We start from the raw sequence: 23,676 nt of genomic DNA on the forward strand, positions 1-23,676 counted from the left end.
ATTACAGATAGCATTCGCGATGTCACGCATACTGTCTGTCATGGCTGTGCGACATGCTCTCAGCTCCCTCAGAACCTGTCTGGTGTACCTTTCCATACGCGACTGTGCCTGCATGACAGCCCAAAACATAGCTGAGGTTGACAGACCTCTTTGGGCACGTCTGACAGAGGCAGTACACCCACGGATGCTCCCACAAGAACCCATGGGCAACTGTCTCTGGTACCATCGCAGGACCCTTCCCATGGCTGCTGTGTGGGGAAGCATGTGCCACAGATACCAAATTACCTTGGTCAATGCCCACTGTATCCTGTCCATCACCTAGGGACAATGGTGACATAGGATGTACTGGCAGGATGACTGTGTGGGTTGACAGCTGTGTACTGTCAATTGGCTGACCAGTGATGGATCCTGACACACCTTCCTGTGCCATTACACAGATATCATCATTATCAGTACCTTTGGCACCAGATTCAGGTTCCCTGCTGCAGGACACCAGAGCAGCACCAGAACCTATGGGAGGAAGACAGGAAACACAGTTTACAATGTCTACACAATGTTACCAGTGATGCACTTATGCACACATGCACACGTGGACACATGCACACATGCACATGTGCACACATGGACACAGGCACACATGCACACATGCACACTTGCACACGTGGACACAGGCACACATGCACACATGCACACGTGCACACGTGGACAAAGGCACACATGCACACATGCACACGTGGTCACGTGCACACGTGGACACATGGACACATGCACACATGCACACATGCACACGTGGGCACAGGCACACATGCACACATGCACACATGCACACGTGGACACAGGCGCACATGCACACATGCACACATGCAGACATGCACACGTGGACACAGGCACACATGCACATATTCACACCCTGCAGTATACACACAGAGCACTACTGAGTTACACTAGTATTACTAGCACTATCAGGGCTATTATAGGTATTGTTAAAACACACTCACCAGCATGGATGGGCTGCCTTGCTGTAACATCGGAGGGACCTGCAGAAATGAGGAGATTAATGTCAGTGGGCACAACTGTGCCACTGATACTGCATATGATACAGTGCAGTAGTACACCAGTTGCCTTTCACACATCAGCTGCTGATATTGGCAATATCACACCTGCACAATTACATACTATGTTGACAGCTACATACCATGGACACACTTTACACATGCATAAACTAACAGTGTACAGAACAGTCAAGTGTACATATGGCATATTACCTGCATGCTCCATGTCGTGCTGCTGAGTGGATCCAGCCTCCATCATGATGCAGGTGTGTTGCTGTTGATGTTCTGGGGCTGGAGCCACAACACTTAGGAGTAGCCCCTCCAGTCTGGTGAGGGGGGGATGTGTGGCCACCCCACCTCCTGTGGCAACCTGTTGCCTGTGGATATCCGACGCACACTGATGGACATTTCTGATTAAATCACTGCAGTGATGTCGTACCTGCTCATATGTCCTATTATGCGTGCCAATGTCATTTACCCTACGGACAAGGTCTTGCCACAGTGCAGCCCTCTCCTGCTGATTCTGGCTGGTGCGGGAAAACAGTATGTTATAATCCCGCACCAGGCTCTGGTGTATCTCCTCATCTTCTGCTGCAGAGTAGGCAGGATTACGCTGATGCACCATGTCCCTGGAAGAGAACACAAAGAGGATATCAGCAGACTATGTCAGCAATATATGGCACACATACTATACATGATACTCAACTGTAGTGATATACTACTACTCCCATATGTAGCATGTGTGTGTCTCTTGGTGGATACACAAGTACATGGCCAGATATCAGTGCTCAGCCAATACCTGTGCAACAATACCTGCCACATTCCATACAACATAGTAGCATGCCCCATCGGTCAGCACACTGTGATGGGTCCAATGCACAACCTCACTCTGGGGGTTCATACCAAGGTACTGTATGTGGAACGCCATCCACTAGTGTGATCTGGACACAAGTTACTCGGCCTGGATATACATATCCCACCACCACCACCACCAGCACAGTAGACTACTTTGATATGTATGTGATTAGACAGTTATTCACTTGTTAGGACTGAGATGGTATCCATGCAGCCCACTGGGCCAGTGGAAGCCACAACCCACACTGCTGACCCCTTTGCGAATGCTTCCCACGGACATCCCAAAGAATGCATGGAACATGCACACACATTTCTAACCCAGACCCTATGCACAAAGGTTAGGCATCCTGTCCGGTGGACCCAGGCCAAAGGCAGATTGTATAACGATAGAAGGAGGCTACTGCAGGACAGAGCAGATTCACATTAAGGGAAGGCATCTGTGGTCAGCACTGGTAATAAGCTACTATCTCTCATAACAACATCCACGGCCTACTCTGTGAGGGAAATGGCCACAAACACTATAGATAACCACAAGGCCTTCTTCAGTTATGTTACACATATGTACCAAACTCCTCAGATATGATCTGAGTTACTACACACCTACTTAACATTCACTGAACACACAGATATTGGCAACATTCTTGCAGACAGGTTTGGTGCACGTATCCCCCCTCCTTCTCCCCCACACTTAGAAATACTTATCACAGCTGAATGTAACCTCCCTATCATCTCACATGTCCAGGTGAGGGCCGCCCTCAGCAAAGCAGAACACACAGCATCACTGTGACCTGATGGCATCCCTGGATGTATGCTACGTGAACTCCAAGAGGACATAGAACCGCATATAAGACTGATATTTAACCTTGGCCGTACTACAGGATATGTACCTGAACACTGGCATACAGCAACAGTGGTCCCACTTCACTAAGGAGGCACCTCTACTGACCCTGGGAACTATCGCACCATAAGCTTAACCAGCCTGGTCTGCAAAGCTATGGAATGATTCAGTATGGGACGCATATACAGCGATATTGGGTAACTGCAGACACTTGTTCCCAGCCAGTTTGCCTTTGTGATGGGCTGATCCTGCCTTTTGAACCTGGTTGACCTTTCAAAACAGTCACTACAGCCACTGATGAGGGCAACGCAATCCATACAGCCTACCTGGACTTGCCTGAGGCATTCAACACAGTACTCCACTCAGGCATCATAGACAAGCTCATTAGCTTACATGTTACTACATATGTCACATGATGGGTTGCACACTGGTTGACATACAGAATCCATAATATCGATATTGTAGGAGCCATGTCAGACTCAATGCCAGTCACATGTGGTATCCCACAGGCCTCTGTCCTAGGACCCCTCTTGTTTGGCATTTATTTCTCAGATGTAAAAGCAAACATGTGGGTTGTGGATGACAAAGTTCCCAGATGACTGCAAACTAAAGCCATAGTCGTTACACCATCTGACACACATCCTACAGGCAGGCCTCACTGAAATGGAAAACTGGTGCCAGGATCATGGCCTAACACTGAATGACATGTAATGTATAGTCATCCCCTTTGGGTGGAACTACGTGCACACAACATATCACATGGACATACCTATAGATACAGACCTATGACACATATGGAGGGTTCACAGTATGCAGACTATTAACTTGTTACTTTACATTACCTGTGTTTGTCGCAGCTGGTTGCAGTACCACTACTACAGCTTCCTGCTGCTGCTGCTGGCACAGCTTGGTACTGACACTGCTGACAGCTTCAGCTTAGTTTGTGTACCGTGTGTTGTTGTTTGTGTTCTTAATTTTTTTTTTCTTTCTCTCTCTCTCTCTCTCTCTTTCTCTCTCTCTCTGTCTGCCTCCAGACAGTACAATGAAAGTATTGCATGTGTGGAGTGTGAGTACAGGATGCTTTTGTAGGTAACTGCATAAGTCCATGTGATGGCCTCTGCACCAATTGTAAGCCAGCATTTGCTAATTGCATGCAGCCAGTTGTGTACTGATTGCAGTTCTCACTGTGATTTCAGGACAGTGCTATAAAAGGGTATGTGAGATAGGCGTTCCCCTTTCAGATTGTAAGGGCGGGGACCATGCTGGTATGCTGTGGACACTGTTCTGTGAGTGTAAAGATTAGTATCTCTCTCATGATTCAGGCTGTGTTGTAGATTCACATTTCTCCATTCCTCTCGCCTGTTTCCTGTAGTAAGTGTGTGCACACTGACACCTACAACTATACATATGTATATATACATATATATATGTAAATATACATACATTTATATATGTACATTAACTGACATTATTGCCTACTAGCTACCAACTAGCATGGTTGTTTCTGTTCACACACTACTATTATAGAATTCCACTAGTTTTGACAGTAAGTATAAACAACATGCTTTGTGTACTACACATCCTATATTCCCTTTACATTCATTCCTACTATTACACGATATATTTATTTTAGCACAATGTTCTTGTATAACAGTCATGGCTTAGTGGTAGGTCATGCAGACTACTGTTTCCAAGGTCCTGGGTTCGGGACTGACAGTGGGATTTTATTTTGTTTTTGAACTGACTACAGGACCTGTCAATCAGAGTGACTAAGGCACTTTTAAGCAGTTGTAACCAGGTTAGCGCTGGTTTGTGTGGAGCTGCCGCATGCGCACTGGTGTTCAGCTCAGCGCACACCCGCTTACAGCCGCTTAACAGTGCTTACTCTGGCGCATACCCGCGCTATTTTCTTTGAAAGAAATGAAAATGGGGAGACAGGAAAGTGGTGAAAAAGGAGTCACAAAAGGGTAAGACAGTAGGGAAACAAGCTTGGGTTTTGCAGGAGGGATGTAGGTAAGGCTCTTAGCTGCCCATTTCTTCATCAGCAACAGCTGTGCATATGTTTGTAATTTGGTGTGACATTTGAAACCTTCCACCCCTGAGAGAGGTATCAGGACAACAATAATACTTGTTGTGCAGCCAATTGTAATTGACAGTTTCCATGTACAGCAGACATGTGTGTGAAATGGGCAGCTATGTATGGGGCGTGATTTTTTTGTGGGTAAAGAGTGCCCTTTTTTTTTTTTTTTTTTTTCAGGTGAGAGTGGTATGTCAGGTAAAGGAAGTTGGTACAGCTGGGGAGGTAGTTTGGGTAGGTCAACAGACAAGACAAACAAGACGCATACAGGGGCGGTGTATGACATGTGTGGGGGGGTTACACAATTGACGGGGATGGATGTTTGGATATCCAGAGCCCATGAGCCCACAGATGGCAACAGTGGAACTGATATCCCCACCCATGGGCAGTTGCCACTGTTCCTTCACTGCCCGGGATGGGGCTGTGCTCAGGGCTGTGTAGGCCGGGCAACAGGCATGCCCGCAAGTTGTGCCACCTGTGCCTCAAGCTGGTGTAGGGGCCCAAGAACAGAGTCCCGGATCTCCCTACGCACCACAGTCCGGATGCTATGGAGGGTGAGTGGTGGTTCTCCTCCGGCCACACTTGCAGAGGGGGGATGGGCCCCATCCCCTGCAGCGCTTCCACCCGCAGGTGGCACAGGGCCACCGGAGGAGGGTCCAGACTGGGCACTAGTGCCAGGTGCACTCGCCAGCTGAGGTGGGAGAGGTGGGTCCGCTGGAACCCGGCTTCCCTGTCGTCCTATGTTTTGCATTATGTCATGACAGTTTGGGTTAGTAACATACAATACCATTCGCAATTAGTTGTAACAGCATGCATTAGTATTCCCATTAACCAAACACCCAGATATTCACACCATTGAACAGCAAGCATAACACATGCATAATTTGAACAGCAATACACAGTCCAACAACATGCAGGGTTGATTGATGGTAACAGGCCATCAGGTTTGGAAGTATGAACAGGGCAGATGCATTAACGTACATGCAAATATTTATGACCCAACAGGCAAATGTCCAGGGGTGTTAATTGTGATTGCACATACCAATTTCACGTGGAATGGATTATATGTGGTTATAGGGTGGGGTGAAGAAAATATTATTAACACCTTCGAATACCAATACATATGCTGTACATTTCTAATAGCTGCAGATATATACACACTACTGTTCTAACTACAGTTTCCTATATGATAACTACTTCTGTTTGGTGATAGGACTGTTACTGCTACATCAATATACATTTTATTGTTATTCATACATGTTCATATCTGGCTTTGTTCAGCTACATCATCCTGCTACATTTGCTTTATATAGCTATAGACAACTGTGGATGTTTGGTATTTCAGACAATCATACTATCTGCATATTGCAGACTGAGAGCAACATAACCAGATTTTGGGATACACATTACAGCTGCAGCAACACTTTGAACACATTTCGCAGTTTGGTTCTGCTTGTCACATTCATTTCATTCTGTACTGACTGCAGTATACTTTATTCAGGGGTTATTACTACTTTATTGGTGGATTCATAACTCTTTCTCACACTCTCTCACTTGTTTTCATTTTACTATTCAGGATGGTACTTACTTCTAGGCTTTATTGACATGTTTTACCTGTAGTTATTACAATCCTTTCCAGCAGTCTCACTTCTGTCATGTTTCAGTATTTCATCAGGGATATATTTCACACATGTGATTTGCTCATCTTCTGCAGCTGTACATTTCAGCCTGCTGCAGGTTGTGTACTATTATATTACAGGTGGGGCATCTTTATTTCAGACTTTATTTCAGACATTTTCATTTTTCTGTTTGGATTACAGACTGCAATACACTTTTGTAATCAAGCAATACTTGCAAACACTCTTACACTGTTACTTGCACATTTTATTACTTAGTGACTACACTGCACTCTTTTGCTAACTGTCATACTTTTATATTTCTTTACAGTTACTGGGAGTGGATTACTGACCTGCCTGGTGGCGCAACCACACCAGCCTATCACCATAGGCTCTGCGGTTCACAGAACGGACACCTGCAGCTGTAATATAAATGAAGTAATATTGGAATACACATCTCCATAATATCAGCTAGTTTAATTTCTTACATACATAATTAAATGTAACTTACTCAGTAGTGGGGCGTTGGGCATTTGCCGGGCCTCCTGGATCCAAAGGTTTAATTGGTTCTGCTTATGTCTCTTCAGGTCCGCATGGTGGTGACGGACCTGCTCACCAGTCCTTGGAATCCCTGTGGCACTGGTGAGATCATGAGCCAACCGGTCCCACACCTCAGCCCTATATGCTCCCCACAGGACCTGGCCCTGCATGAGTTGGGCCTCATCATTGTGGACTAGGAGCCAGACCATGTATCTGGACTCCTCAATGCCCCACCTCTGTGCTCAAAAGCAACTACTCTCACCTACTCCTGACATTCTGGCTGCAAGTTAGTTCTACAATCGTTTATGCTGTGTATTCCCGCCTATGGGGCTTATATATGCCATTTGTCCCACACTTATCTGTGATTGGCCATTTTGGAATTGTATCAACTTCACAAAACCTGCTTTGCCATGCTCCACTTTCTATTCATTCCTATATATTTGCTATTACTGCATTTCTAAGTACAGCTGTCATGGCTTAGTGGTTCAGTACCTTGACTATGGTGCATGGTATCCTGGGTTCGAACCTAGCCACTGCTTTTTATATTTTATAACTGTCTAGACAAGCTAGGGGGTGCGTCTGTGTAAAGGCAGTTTTGTTACAGCTTGCTCAACGTTGCCCGTCTGTTAGCTTGTTGGCGCGGTGCGCAGCTCCGCGCAAACGGGTTACGCTGGTTTACACTTCATTTGGCTGTAAGCACACATATTATGCTCAGCTCAGCTAGGGGCACACAGTTTCAGCATGTTAAACCACTGCTCACCTACGGGCACTCATTTTACACCTGTTAAACCACTGCTCACCTACGGGCAGATGCACTCACCTTGTTAAACTGTAGCTCAGCTATAGGCACATCTGGCATTTTTTATTGTTTTGTTATCTCACATTTCTTCAAAATAAATGGCCTATTTCATTACATTTTACATAGAATATAATTTTATATGTGTACATATTTGTCAGGGACTTGTTTCGTGCTTATTTTACTAAAAATAAAAATTGATGTTGTGGGGGCTCGAACCATGACTGCCTGCTCTTCAGCCGACATCTCTACTGCTTCACTATTGCTTCTTGGCTTACTTTGCATATTTAGTTCTTATATGCTTTTCCACTGACTGCTAACTGTGGCTAAGCTACGGGCACGCAGCATAAGCAGCGCACTCACGGGCAAACATCTTTACAATTTAAAAAAATATATATAACATGTTCATTTATATATTTTATGTTCATAGTCTGTGGGGGCATGTGTTGTGTTGTGTTTATTCACATTTACATGGACTCTGTCGTGGGTGTTTACTTTGAGCACTTTTACTCTTCTGGGGGTGTGTCCACTTGCAGGGCTCGGCCTACGGACACGCCCCTTCTGTCTTCCATGGACCGTGTTAGCCTTAGGTGTGATTCAGCATGCCCTCATGCATATGCATGACATGCTGACGTCACACCGTTTAACTGCAGCCTCCGTGTAAGCCTTGTATCTCTTACACGGAGGCTTCGTGAATCCTGCCCATAGTCTTTATGGCTGAAGTCAAGTAATTTAATTGCCAAACCTAGGTGGATTGAGATTAACCTCTTCTCTTCCAGTATCCTCTGTTAAAATATATACATTTAAACAGTTACAATAATGCATGTATATTTCTTTTTTTGCCCAGTAGGACACACTGTTGGTACATTTTAGCACAAGCAGCTTTACAAATACATTTTCAACACAAGCATCTGTACAAATCAGTTTGATATGCAAATGACATATAATTCTTTACAAAATTCCAGCTAGCTATGCTGGCATATGTTACACATCCACTGCCCTACTTCTCTTGGCATAGCTGCCAATACCTCACATCATCACAACAACCCTTAACACTTTCAAATAAATTTGCCAAACACTGACATTTAAAACTGTAATAATCAATTCTCATTATCTGTATGTTTTTTTCTCTCATATATGTTTAGTCAATGAATTGTACAGATTTTTATTCAGCATATCTCTTTTGTGTTTATAAATTCTCTGTTTAAAATGGATCCACTATAAGTAGTTGACAAATAACCCACCAACAGCAAAGTAGATATGTCAGACATATCATATAGTCCACCCTTTAAAACTACTGGTAACATCTGTAACATAGTTTTAGCTTACTTATTCTTACTAATTCCATGGTCACAAAACCACGTGGAAAAGTGATACACTCTGATTAGATGAAAAAAATGGCTTACAAAGCTGTGATCTTGCATTACAGAAAATGTATCTAAAAACTGGCAGAACTTGTATATTCGGAAAGTTGTGATCAGGCAATATGAATTCCACAAGATAATATTTATTGACCAGTAGCAATTCTATCTAAAATACCTTTTAGTTTTGCCTGCCTAAAAGTCTTTAACCTAGCAAATGTACTGTTTTCTGGGTTGAGCAGATACAGAAATGCTTAAAACATTTTGTTTAAGTTGTATGATTTGGACACAAGTTGGGGGTCAGGGTCTGGAGATGGCATGATGGTTAAGATGTGTATCTCAATGGTACAGGGTTTGATTCTCAGTTTTGCTCAGTGTTGGGGATGGAAAGTTAGAGTAATGGGTAAAGTATTTACCTCACAGGCACAAGATACAGTGTTTGATTCTCACCTTTGAGGAAAATTGGCTACACTTAAAATGGCTCATAAGGACAGCTAGCCTAGTAGTTATCTATGAATAATCCATGTTTCTAATAAACTTGCATCCTGAAAAGGTTTCACACAGGCGTGTGCCTCCATATGGTAACACTGAGATTGTTATGCCTCAGACTGAGAATACCCCAAGTCAGCTCATCTTTGGACTTAGTATATAGTTACTCATATTTGCATCTTCACTTCTATTAATCCAAGTATTACAGTTATGGTTGCCCATCTGTTCTAATAATGTGCACAAAGTTCTGGCTTTAACATTTTAAGTCATAAATGACCTTACTCCCTCATATTTCAAACCATCATTGTTACTTTACAGGCTAGTGCTGACATTTGACAAGGCCACTCTGGGCTTCTGGCCATTCTGAAGATAGTGCTAGAAACATCTGATGTACACTCATTTATTTACCAGGTGTTATACCTTTAAAATGTGCTACCACTGTGGTTTTGGAAGTTTCAAATGCTTGGTGATTTAGGTTGTCTTTAAAGACATACCTCTTTGGACTGGCCTATTCTCTTAGCCAGGATGATTTTGCATGATTTCAGATATTAATCACAACTATCATAATTTGTGGATTTCTTGGTTTTACTCCAGAACACTATTACTTAACTTTGTTTTTTTTAATTGTTGTTTGTTTTGATACACTTTTTTGATTATTTTTTTTGTCCCATGCTTAGTTGTTTTTAATACATTAATTAATCTGAACTGAACTGAGTTGGAAAGAATATTCCCAGGCATGTGACCATGGCAGAACCGAAGAAAAGGCTGCAACCAGGGAGGCCTTCATTGTGCCCTTTATATGGCTGTCCTGACTGCAGATCTATTTCCTGCTCATTCATTTATCCTAAAAGTTATTGAAGGACACCAGACTGGAACATCCTGCAGTTTTGTTTGGCAATATATTCCAGCTTACTTGTACACTGCCTACAAGTGCATTCTTCCTCATAGATGAACTAAATATGTTTTGGTTTATTTTACTTTATTTTATTTTATTGATTTATTTATTTATTTTACATTTGTTAAGTACACTGGTCTGAAAACCTTTTTTAGGCATGGCCTGGTGCCACATGCCAAAATACATTTAAGAAAAACACAATTAAAATAAGAACATATTGTAGAATATTTATGGTACTATTACAGCACAATAATACAGAAATTACGATGAAGGAAATTGGAAATTATTGTTGTATGTCAGAGTGTTACAGTTAATTAAAGTGATAATTTATGTTCATGTGAGAGAAGACTTATAGGAGAATATGATGAGAGAAGTGAGAACACAGGATTAAGGGAGTACTGAAGACAGAAAGAAGAAGAAGAAATTCATAGAGGAGAAATGCGGCAGTAATAGATAATAAGTAATAAAACAGCTGCATACAAGAGTTACGGTAATAGAGGAGTAGGTGGCGAGATGTAAAAAGCGTGAATCAGGGGCTCAAAGCATTTGCATTGACAGGCTTGTTTAAGATGACCATCATAACTCTCAACCTCTGAGAGCAAGAATCTGGACAAAGCCATAAATAATGCGGGGGGACAAAGGCCCAAAAATAGGGACAATTTTGAAATATTGCTTTCAAACTTAGAAAGTTAATAGTGTAGCAAGCAGGTTTTGTGTTAGGATGAATTTTCTGGAGTGTATGAAGTCTGAAATTCAAATGTCTGTCATTATTTTCTGACTTTAATTTTCAATGACTTGCTAATACCTTGACAGAAAACCACAATTTTATGAAAAACATACCAAAAATATGAGGTAAAAATCTAGACATTCTTCAAAGATCTGTACAGTTGAGAAGTATGAATTGGTCATTAAGAAGCTTCTTAGAAGATGGGGCCTTGCTTAATTTTGGTATGGAGTGAGTTCATAGAGTTCTAGATCAGGACAAGATTAACTCCCCTTGGGAGCCATTTTAAGCCTAGCCAATTATCCCATGTGAGAATCAAACCCTGCTTCTTGTGTTTATAAGGTAAACACCTTAACTATTATGCTAAAACTGCTCTTCAGTGAGATGGGGGACAGTATATTGAAGGAATTTCCTACTGCAGAGAAAGTGAAGGGTGCTCTGTATACGAGGAGACAGTCAGAGTTATGAAGTATTAGGATGTTGCAAAGAAAAGGTTATGAAGAGGCAATAACATTCACTTAAGAGCTTGAAGGTAAGTATGTTAAGTACTATGAAGATTCGGGCTAGAACAGAAAGCCAGTTAGTTTTAGACATGATAGTGCAGTGGTGTTCATTATTAGGGGACTTGGGTTAATAAATCTCAAGACTTTATTCTCACTGTTTTTTGGGAGGTTGAGATTCTGAACAGAGTTAAAGGCCACAGCAATGAGGACATATTCCAGTCTAGAAAAAAGAACATTTATATCAATAACACATCTGTCTTTAATAGTTAGTAAATGTGAAATTGTAAATGTGACTTTACGTTTAGCTAAAGCTTTATGGAATTGGGACTCCGCATGGAGTGGCAATGTGAGGGGTCAAGGGTTAGGCCTAAACATTTCTGTAGAGAAACAACAAGCAGGGGATGTCCAAACGGGTCAGCAATGCTCAGTGAACCCTTCTGCTACAATCTTCATTTTGAGCCCAAATGCACAATAGAGGATTTCTTAGGGTTGGGAATGAACTTATTTATCAATCTATTTATTTATTGACATCTGTTTACCAGAGAAGTTAGTACAACTATGCACAGGTGTTTTTTTTTTTTTTTTTTTAGCAGTGGCCCAGGGAGAAAAGCTACAAGTTATCATATTTAACCCAATCAATAGTTACAATAACACATTTTATAATGCAGTTTCAGTGAACAGATAACATAATAGTATAATAAAATGTGTATTTATATTCACAAATAATTAAATTGACAAGCCTTGTACTGGGACTTTATAGATAGAAGAGTGGTATATAAGACAGGTAAGAATAATATAAGAAATACAATAAAGTGAGGGATTAGAGGAGATAAGCAAGTTTGACTAGTAGCAGAGACGTAAGGAAAGTAATGATAAAATAATAATTTGGTTGTGCTACTTGTTCTGTATAAACCAGTTCCAAATTACAGCCTGCCATTCAAAAAAACTGTTATACTACCATGTCTCTGTAAATCATCTTGTGAATTCAGTTCCCGCCTTCTCTGTCTCACTCCTGTAACTTGAACAAACATAATAATGCATATTATACAATGACTGGTTATTGACATTCAAAAATGAGTATGCTAACTGGAAACCCAACCAGCGTGCCAGTAGTAAATCGAGCATATTCCATTAGAAAAAAGTGTGTTCCCTAAAGTACCGTTGAGTGGTCAGACTTTTTTTTATTGGTATATCATAGACAGGAAAAGAAGGAAAGAAAGTCTGAAACTGAAAAAGCTTATCATTATTTACCGACTTCATTCCTCATAAAATGTGTGGTTTTTCGACAAATCATTGAGAACGAAGTCAGTAAATAATGAAACGCATTTCAGTTTCAAAATTTCTTTCCTTCAGACAATGCACAATTATTCTTGCAGCTTTCTAAGTTTATAAGAGCAACATTAACAATCGGTCCCGTCCTTTATTTATGGCCTTGTCTATATTCCTTGAAACAAGAGGTCAAGAGGTACGTACAAGAGCAGAGAAAATGTAAGGAAGATCGGGTACGTTCTGCAAAACTAAAAAAGCATACCTGATTTTCCTTGTATTTTCCCCCTGTCTCTTTTATAACTCTAAAGTGTCCAGGGTTTGCTGTTTGTTTTTTCAAAAAAAAAATAGCAACAGAGGTCTTCCTTTCTCCATTGCTTGCTTTCCGAAGCACTGATGTACTTTGTAAGCATGGGAACCTAAGTCCCATACATATGCGCAGTACATCATCAAAGGGCAAAATCCAGAAACAACGCAGAAGAACACCACGGCAACATTATACAAAGACATTATTTAAGAAAAGTGAGTGATTTCTTTCTTAAATAATGTCATTGTATAATAAGAATAACCCATGGCTGGGCGTGGATAATGCTGGATTTACCCACATTTGGCTTTGTCTGGTCACTTGTTTTTTGGCCTCATGACCAAACTACACTAACCATGGTTAAGTCCAGCCTTCCCCCATCCAGCCATGTGTTATTGCTATAATAATGTGTTCATTTTAACTCCAAATTGCAAATCGACCCTTCCCCCACCTCCATATTAGAAATTCCTTTATACCCACTTGCTCCCAATTTATTTTATCATTTATGATTTTCAGAACTGAATAATGGAATAGAGTATTTTAAATAAAAACTAACTTGTAATTTAGTCGCTATATGACTGTGTTCCCTGGTTTTGGTTTTGTTCATTTGCATTTCTACTGGACCAACCCAGCATCTTTTGTCGTTTACATGAAACTATGAAACTTAATTTTTCCAGTCCTAGAAAGACAGCAATATCATTTCAAGTTTTCAACCCCCCACCAAGGTTCTTCTTTTCTAATCTGAAGAAAGTGCAGCAGAGAGCAGAACTAATATAGCAGTCAAACTACTGTTAGTGGCGTTACAAACACAGAAAGAGGATTGCAGTCACATGGTGGTCGCCTGCCACCTAGTGGTTTATCACACTCAATTATTAATTGGAATGTTAAATTAGCTAATGATTTTATTCCCAACCTTGCTTCCCATTTGCTTCATCCATTAAATTTATAAGTGTTTTATTTTGCAGATCAGGATAGCCACTATGTCAATGTACCTGGTGAGTTAATTTTTTTATGAAATCTTTTAGCAGTATAGATGCATCTGCTTATTTGTTTTGGCCGTATGTTGCATTCTGAATAATGCCACATGATATCTTTTTCTCATGCATGTATTTACTTATTTACATAATAATTTCTACAATAGGTCTGTTTCATTGAGAAGAGTAATTTCTGTTGCATTTATTTATATGGTAATTTTCACAATAGCATTGTTTCACTGCATTAATAAGTATTTCTCCTCTGGATATAGTGAACATCTGAAAAGTACAATACTGTTTTTTTGTTCTGCAGCTACAAAATTTGGGGAACTTAACATTATTTCTTCCTATTTTTAAAAAAGAAGTTGTGAGGCAGTTGTCACCGAATGTTTTTTCTCTTTATAATCTACTCCCATTCCAGGAAGTAAACATCATTTCATAAAAACAACCACCAAGACATAATGGTAGGGAATGTATGCAGCCATTTAATTTTTTTATCTGATTATAGGCAGCTAGTGTAAAGATTATGCTCTGATAGATTTCAAAGATACTAAAGCTGATGGCTGACCTCAAAGGTAATGTGTAACTGTCGCCATTTGTCAATAGCCCTCTCCCATTTGGGGGGCAACAGATAGTGACTATGATTAGCTCCTTTTCCCCCTGGTGAATGAAAATCCACTGGACTCTTAATCAAAAAGGCTGCCCTGTGAGTCTCTACTCATAATGCAACTCTCAGTCTAAACTCAGTCAAATGATGTGTGTGAGAGAGTTTGGTTTCATCGTGACTCAGCTGAGCTGGGGGGCAACTCCATAGGCGATGGTGACACATACCCTCAGGGTGATGCAGAAGGGAAGGGACCATGGATCCACTGATGTCCACACATAGATTCCCAAAAGAACCGGGTAAGTGAAAAAAGAACAGTATCAAAACTGGGGATGATGGACATCATATCATGAAATATTCCTAACTAAACTTATCATGAAATATTCCTTACTAAACTTATCATGAAATATTCCTAACTAAACTTATCATGAAATATTCCTTACTAAACTTATCATGAAATATTCCTAACTAAACTTATAATGAAATATTCTTTACTAAACCCATCATATCATAAAATATTCCTTACTAAACTTATCATGAAATATTCCTTACTAAACCCATCATATCATAAAATATTCCTTACTAAACTTATGAAATATTCCTTACTAAACTTATGAAATATTCCTTACTAAACCCATCATATCATGAAATATTCCTTACTAAACTTATGAAATATTCCTTACTAAACCCATCATATCATAAAATATTCCTTACTAAACTTATCATGAAATATTCCTTACTAAACCCATCATATCATGAAATATTCCTTACTAAACCCATCATATCATAAAATATTCCTTACTAAACTTATCATGAAATATTCCTTACTAAACCCATCATATCATGAAATATTCCTTACTAAACTTATGAAATATTCCTTACTAAACTTCATGCCACCTTGTTCAATAGTGGACTGAATTTCCTACAATCACACTTAATATTATTAAATCTAAAATGAAGCTAGGGAAGGAATACTTATTTATATTCTTGATTAATCATTAAGTAATATGGAAATCAATCTACAAACAGATATGCACACCAGTCATAACTTGGGGGGTATAGCCTCCCTATTTGGTAGACATCACCCCATGCACACTATCCTTACTTATATATTCAAAATCCATTGTCACACAAATATTGGGTAATAGAAAAATCTGAAAAAAAATTGATCTGTTGCTAACTATACAACAGAATCAATGCAAACAATGACTTCCTATTACTACTTCCATATGTGTGATGATCTCCATGAGAGATATCTAACTGAGCTGTTGTTCCACTTGCAAAGGATTTCATTAAATATAAATAAATAAAAAGGATGACATATGTTATGGTTTGCTTTGTTGTAAGATTTTTGAGGTATATTGTGCTGGCTCATACAGGTATTAACTGTCCCACGTGTCCAAAGTGGGATATTTCTACTAAAATGTGACACGCAGTCACTCAGGCCACAGATATAGCCAGTGGATAGGGCTAGGTCTCACTTTATCAATGCTTAAGCTTTTTGATTTAGATTAATTGTTATTGCTTGCTTTTATTGGCAGTCATCTGTTTCTGTTACACTCTCATTGATACTGCAACATTAAGAAGAAAGGCTTTTTCTATTAATACGCTTTCCTTATTTTATTTTTGATAACCTGATATGTTTCCTTTTCCTTTGGACTATTGGACTCGAGTCAATTTCGTAAAAGAAAAGAACAAGACCCTAGTTGCATTACAGGTGAACGAAGAAAGGCTGTTAAATATATGACAATAAACAGCATTGCAGATCTAGATTATTCTGTTTATATACACATTTAAGAGGAAAGGGCAAAGACATCTACATCTTTTTCTTTATGCTAGGCATTTCAGCAAATTATTTTTGTGACTTCATCTAGATAAATGTTCTCAGAATTTTTAAAACAATTTTCTTCTTCAGGATTAAAGGGTCTTGGTAAAATGTACTCAACTGTACTTAAATGATGTGGTACTTTACTGCCATCTAGCGGACAAGAGGAATTCTTGTAGCACTGATTTTCACATTTGAACTTAAAATGAAAACTTTTGCTATGGATGTATACAGTAAACCAGACTTAGCAAATCATCCAGAAAAAAAAAAAAATTCCTTTCCCACCTTACACATATGCAGATGGGTATCGCACACACACACACACACACACACACACACACACACACACACACACACACACACACACACATACATGTGCACACACACACACACACACACACACACACACACACACACACACACACACACATGCACACACACATAGGAATATACATGCATGCATGCAGTAATTTCTTTAAGCAATAATCCACAACTGGGTGTGAGTAATGCTGGATTTACCCGCAGATGGTGTGGTTTAATCACAAGGGCAAAGTCTGAGTTATCAAATAATGCCAACCGTGGGTAAATCCAGCATTACCCACACTCAGGAGTGGGTTATTGCTATTATACAATGACATTTTAGGAAAAAAAATGCTTACATTTCTTATATAATGTCTTTGTATAGTGGTTCTGTGCCTCAATGGTACTTTAGCAGATGGACTTTTTTCTGTTGGTATATGCTTGATGTACAACAGGTATGCTGGTTGGGCTGTCCAATCGGTGTGCACTTTTTGTTATTGTATAATGGAAGTTATAGAATAATACTGCCACAGAGAACATGCTGAAAAAAAATCCCAGCAGATCAAAGCAAGTCATTTTGCAGTAAATGAGAGTCTGGTCATTGTATTTTTTTAATTGTAACAGAAGGAATGTTTGGCATTGAAGCATAACCAAAACATAGTAAACAAATTCTGACAACATAAAGATGTTCACTTCAACAGTAAACCTTAAACTGTATTAAAATCTTGCTAAACCTTCATCTTAAACAATTCTCTAATTTCAAACTTTTCTGTTTTTTGTGTGTGTTTTTTTAGATCGTGACTACATGTAAGTATTTTGCAGAGCTAGACATTTCCCACAGTACTAGTAATGAATAGTTTTGTATAAATCATTGATTCCTGTATTTTTAATAGTGATTATTACATTGGTACTTTTTCACCAATTCATGGATAATCAAATCAATCAGTAAAAAAATCACAGCTTTGGAATCTCTGATGTAGCATTATGAAAGTCTATTACAACACTTTAAATATGTCCAGTATCAAAACTAACCTGCATTAAATCAAATCCGGCACAGAACTATTTGTTTTGTAAGCTAGGTGTCTTACCACATGCTGTTCTTCAGTCTATATTTTTCATTTCTCCTCATATAAGAGATACAGAATATCCTGTATAACACTTATAGTGTTGTGCTGTGTCTTGTCATATCTCTCAGACAATGCCATTACTTTAAACAGTATTGTGCTATGGGTTTGAGTCATACATCTGCCTTTGATGTTGCATCATGGGTAATATGAGGCAGGGTTGGAATTTTACGTTTGACGAGTGGTATCAGGGAAATTATGTTTAAGAAAGGAAGGTTGGAATTTTAAGTTTAAGGAGCAGGAATGGAATTGTAGGGTTGGGGAGGGATTGGAGAATTTACGTTTAGAGATATGGGTGCAGAGTTTTAGGGTTAGGGAGTGGGAAGAAAGTTTTAGGATTAAAGGAGCAATTTGGGAGTTTGGGCTTAGGTTTAAGGAGGGGGTTGGAATTTTAGGTTTAAGGAGAAATTAGCGACTTTAAGGTTGGGGGGGTGAAAGTTTAGGGTAAGGGACCAAGGAGTCAGACTGGGAACTACATGGGAGTCTTAGGTTTAGAGTTTAAGTTCTGGTAGGGCTGTGCAGTTAATAAAGGGTTATGTATAAATGTGAGACTGGGTTAGTGGGTGATACAGTGCTTGCTTTTTTGGGTAAGTGGCAGTGAACAGGTGTACCTTCAGCTGCAAACATGTGAGCGCCTGCAGTAGACCCACTATTTTATTGTATAAAGCAGTCATATTTAGGATACAATGGAAGGTTACAGAGTTAAGGTATAATTTACATTTGCAATGGCATTTGCTAATGTTAAATATTACCGTCTATGTTATAAAGAATCTGCTGTGTGACTTTTGTGTTATTACAGTGAAATATGTCAGTAGATGAAAAATAACACCCTGAACATTCAAGTTTCTGGTTATTTTTTTTTTTACATATGTTTATTACTGATTTGTATGTTTCTGTATTTCTAGAGAAGTAATTCCATCAGGGGCTGCAGTAGAGAAAAGTAAGTGGTATTTATGTATATAAGAATTGTATTGCTTGGTAGTTGAAATAGCGGACTAGAGTTAGAAAAGGCAGACTTGTTTGGCTTTGACAAACCATACTGTTATGGAAAGGTGTCACCATTACTATAGGTCTTCAAGGTAGACACTTTTGGAGCATGTAACAAATCAGCCATAATTCACTGACACCAGTCATCATTTGGCCTGTTTGTACCAGTCAAAATCTCTATGTACAGAGGTAACAGTAGTCATGCATTACAGAACATCTGTAGCAGCTGTCATGTGCCTCACAAAAACAGCAGTGTTACCTCATGCCATTACACCATTTTTGTCCTTGTACAATGGAACTTATACCTAACAATTAAACTTGTGTGTATTAACTGATGGTGTAATACAATAAGTGTGCAATAAATATATTACTTTACAACATAAAAAATGGAATATCTAAAACCATTTCTAAGCAGTGACAGTATGCGGGCATCTGTGGTGTGGAACACGTCTCTACTATAAAGTTTTCCTTTAATGATGAGAACCTCACACAACCATACTATCTTTTTTTTTTTCAGAAAAGACCCTTGTAGCAGCATAGTTACAGTAAATGGATACAACATCATGCACCTTTATAACATTAATCTGTGATAGTACACAAGAAACTGTTCCCTACAATTCTACCAGACCATTGTTTGCCTGCTGCTACTTAAGGCATCTAGCTTGTAATGTGCAGTGAATATGTGCACGAGAGATCAAGGGGCAGTTTCACGTGTGTTCTGCGCTAAGACATTCTTAATATAAGCAAGGACAGTGGTGGGACCCTATTAGAATGTACCCTTAGGGTGCCTCTTAGTGATTTGATGTGCTTGTCATGAGAAAAGGCACTACTGTAGCCAGCTACTTTGATAACATGTTTCTAGCATGCAGTCCTTGTCTGTGTGACATGACAGAGAATAGAAATGATCAGATTATGTTAATATATTTGGCTTTGCTCTTAGAGGGCCACAAGTGTCACTGTAGATACAAGGTGTGTGATTTGTTTTTCCTTTTGTTTTGTTGCTCTCGAAGAAGACTGGCTTATCCACATACTGGTTCATATAAACAATTAAATACATTTAAGCAAGAAGAAGGGATGGAAGATTAGATAATGTTTATTTTACATTAAGACATGAAATTCATGAGTCCTTGCAAAATGTACTGCCATGGAGGAGATAGTGTTCCAAGAAATAAAGTCTGAAGGAGCAGAGGCTTCAAAAGATGTCAGTATCAGGTGTATCAGTTTTCATTCACAATTTAAATTAATGTCTTCCTGCCAGAGTTCATGGAGACATCTGGGACAATCATGATATAAGCAGAATTATACAATGACTGTCCTAAAATATTAAAAAATGAGCACGCTATTTTTACTATAAAGGAAACTGGAAGACTTAAACCAATGGAGAGAGATGGCGCAGACAAAAATAAAAGGATAACTAGGTACGTTCTGCAAAACTTAAAAAAACTTACCCGATTGTCGTTTTATTTTGTTTGTCCTGACTTTCCTCAAGGTAAAAAGTCTCCCTGTTTCCTTTTTGTATTAAAACAAACAAACAAAAAAAAAAAACAAGCAACAGAGATCTTCCTTTCTCCATTGCAACAGTTGCACAGCACTGATGTACTGCGTAAGCGTTGGCACACAAGTCCCATACGCATGTGCAGTACATCAAAACAGCCACAGGATACATTCAAAACGTGGAAGGGCAGCATGGAAGCATTATGCAAAGACATTATTTAAGAAAAGTAAGTATTTTTTTTCTTAAATGTCATTGTATAATAGCAATAACCCACGGCTGGGTGTGGGCAATGCTGGATTTACCCACAGTTGGCTTTGTTTGGTCACGTGTGACCAAACCACACCAACCATGGGTAAATCCAGCATTCCCCACACCCATCTGTGGGTTATTGCTAAAATAAATGCATTCTGACAAAAGAATAACTTGAGTCTGCATTAAGATAACCTGTGAATGGAACTGGCCAGGTAAGACTTTATCATTTCTTGATGGTCTCCTATATCACCTTTGAATGAGAACAGCTTCAGCTGAAAATTATGAACTGTTTTCACACAGGATGTAAATTCTCCAGGCATAAAATTCCTGAGCTAAAAGAAAATATTCTTTAGGGTCATCTTGTAAAATGTCACTGTTAAGACTTGCTTGATGAGCCAGGAACTGTTAATTGTGAGATAGATTTCCATTTATTGTTCTCTGGAGTCAAAAGAACATTAAAAAAAAAAAAAGTCCTGTGTACAGCAAGCAAAATGACACCTATTGTAATGCATTTGGATTTAACAAATGAAAGGTGAGCCGAAATGCTATGTGCAGAGACACTAATTTACCATTCTTAAAAAATGAAGTTACACTTCCATGAGTTAAAATTCAAGAATCATACCCTTGACTGTTTAAGTGCCCCCACTGCACTCCCCATGTGGTGGGGCATACTCTCCTATAAATTAAATATACCAAGCCTTAGATTGCACTACCTTGAGAACAATGGCAAACTCTGAACATACATACCGTTCAAGTATTATCACTTCTACATCCTTTAAACACTTTCTAACTCCATAAATTTCACAGTGGCACCATGATATTGGAACTTAATATCCACCATACCCGTTTTTGTGTCCTTACTGAAAATCGTTAAAGAGACAGTGTGCACTTTAACCACTTACTGTTTAACTTTTACTTAATTTCAGTATTATGGGGAATTGATCTTCTAAAGTTTCGGTAATCTGCTTACTCGGGTTTCTCGTTTCGGTTTTCCGGTCTTTGATATTCTGAGATTTTGTGAACACATTGCAGAGACGACTTTGCCAGAAATGCATAACATTGAAAATTTAATAGGCCGAATCCCCTATAAATGAAAATAAGTTATTATTTATTTATTTATTTATTTATTTTGTTGACCAGGTAGTGTCCGACTGGGCCAGTAGCCCGTTTTCAGTGGAGACCCGGGGAGAAAAGCTCCAAGATTTACAGAATAAGAATTAAGTACAATAACATATTACAGATAAAAACAGGAGTAGCTAGGTAGCTAAATATCCATAGATTTACAACATGGTCATTTTGAAGCTTTACACTTTAACTTGTTATAAGGACATGGTATCTAAGACATACATTTTGAAGCTTTAGATTTTAACTTGATAGAATGACAGTGACAGTTTACATTTCAGCAAACAGTTGCTGCAGGTTAAGCTACAGTGTATACATAAAGGTAACATTTATTATCAAGTGTTCTCCTTTTTTATTGGATGTCTGGATGCTCTAGTAGAGCAAAAGTTCTATGGAAGCTTAGTTAACTGAGCAGGTGAAATACATTGGGAACCAGAGGTTATAGATGGGATAGAGTAATGTGGGAGGGTGGAATGGTAAGGGGAGGTAGGGTGTATTAGGCCTGGATTATGGCAGGAGCATAGTCAATGATTTGTTAAGTATTCTTTAAGGAGTTTTTTGAAGTCATGGCTGTTTGGGTGCTTGGTGATGGGCTGTGGAAGTGTGTTCCATTGCTTGGCTATCTTGTGTAAGTATAGGAGAGTCGCCATGAAGGTTGCGGGAATGGGTAACTTGTAGCATGAGTTTTTCTGATGATCTGAAGGGCCTGGCATTGTAACTTGGTTGTACTAGGCTAGCAAGAGCAGGGAGTTTGTGAGGCTGGTGGACTACTTTATGGACTATGGTGAGTTGATTAAAGGAAAGGAGGTTTGGCAGTTCGAGCCAGTTTAGTTGTGAGAGAGCTGCGCAATGCAAGCTTCTAGATTATTTAGGTCAGACTTACGCAAATTACTGAAAATGTGAGAGCCGTAAAGTAGAGGTAAGAGCATGGGCAGTGGCCTGCCTAGTGCTGATGGTTAGGAATGGCTTAGCTCTGTACAGGGCGCCTATTTTGGTATGCACTTTTTTGATAGTGAAAGAAATATGTTTGTCAAATCTTAGATGTTCATCTGTTGTCACACCTAGCAGCTTTGTTTGACTAGTGGAAACTAATTTGGTGCTGTTTGAAGCAAGAATTGAGAGTAAGGATCGGTTGGGATTGGATTTTTTATTACTGAAGACTATTATATTGGTTCTGTTTGGGTTTAGAATGAGTAGATGTTCTGTGAGGTGTTTTTCTATACTTTGGAAAGAAGATTGCATTTTTGTTTGAAGCTCTTGGGGAGATCGGGCTGAGCAGATAGGTGTTGAATTGTCTGCATATTGGACAATAGTCACATGGTTACTAGCAGAGCAGAGATTATTTGTAAATATGCTAAAAAGGAGTGGGCCCAGTATGGAGCCTTGGGGTACTCCTACAGAGATGGGGAGAAGGGGAGAAAGATTGCTTTCTCCTTTTGTGGCTTGCTGAGAATTGGAAAGTTAGCTCTTGAACCAGGACAGGGATGCGGATACTAGACCATAGGATGAAAGCTTGTTTAGTAGTAACTGGTGGGAAACAGTGTCAGATACTTTGGACATATCAAGAAAGATACTAGTTGTCCTTCATTTAACTGATGATGAATGGTATTGGTGAATGATAACAGGGCAGTATGTGTACTATGATTGGGTCTAAATCCATGCTGGGAAGTGGATAAT

General features: G+C 39.4%; 1 long non-coding RNA gene across 1 annotated transcript in view; it reads left to right on the top strand.

Annotated features, from left to right (window-relative positions):
- LOC122812873 overlaps positions 1–23,676 on the top strand; it is a 102,117-nt gene that overhangs the window by 50,078 nt on the left and 28,363 nt on the right. The window contains exons 3-5 of the long non-coding RNA XR_006366595.1: positions 14,282–14,311; positions 17,814–17,826; positions 19,049–19,083. This is a non-coding gene — a long non-coding RNA (uncharacterized LOC122812873). The remainder of the gene's footprint in view (positions 1–14,281; positions 14,312–17,813; positions 17,827–19,048; positions 19,084–23,676) is intronic.

This window comes from Protopterus annectens, chromosome 10.part0, assembly GCF_019279795.1.
Source record: "Protopterus annectens isolate FY-2018-M chromosome 10.part0, PAN1.0, whole genome shotgun sequence".
NCBI lineage: Eukaryota > Metazoa > Chordata > Ceratodontiformes > Protopteridae > Protopterus > Protopterus annectens.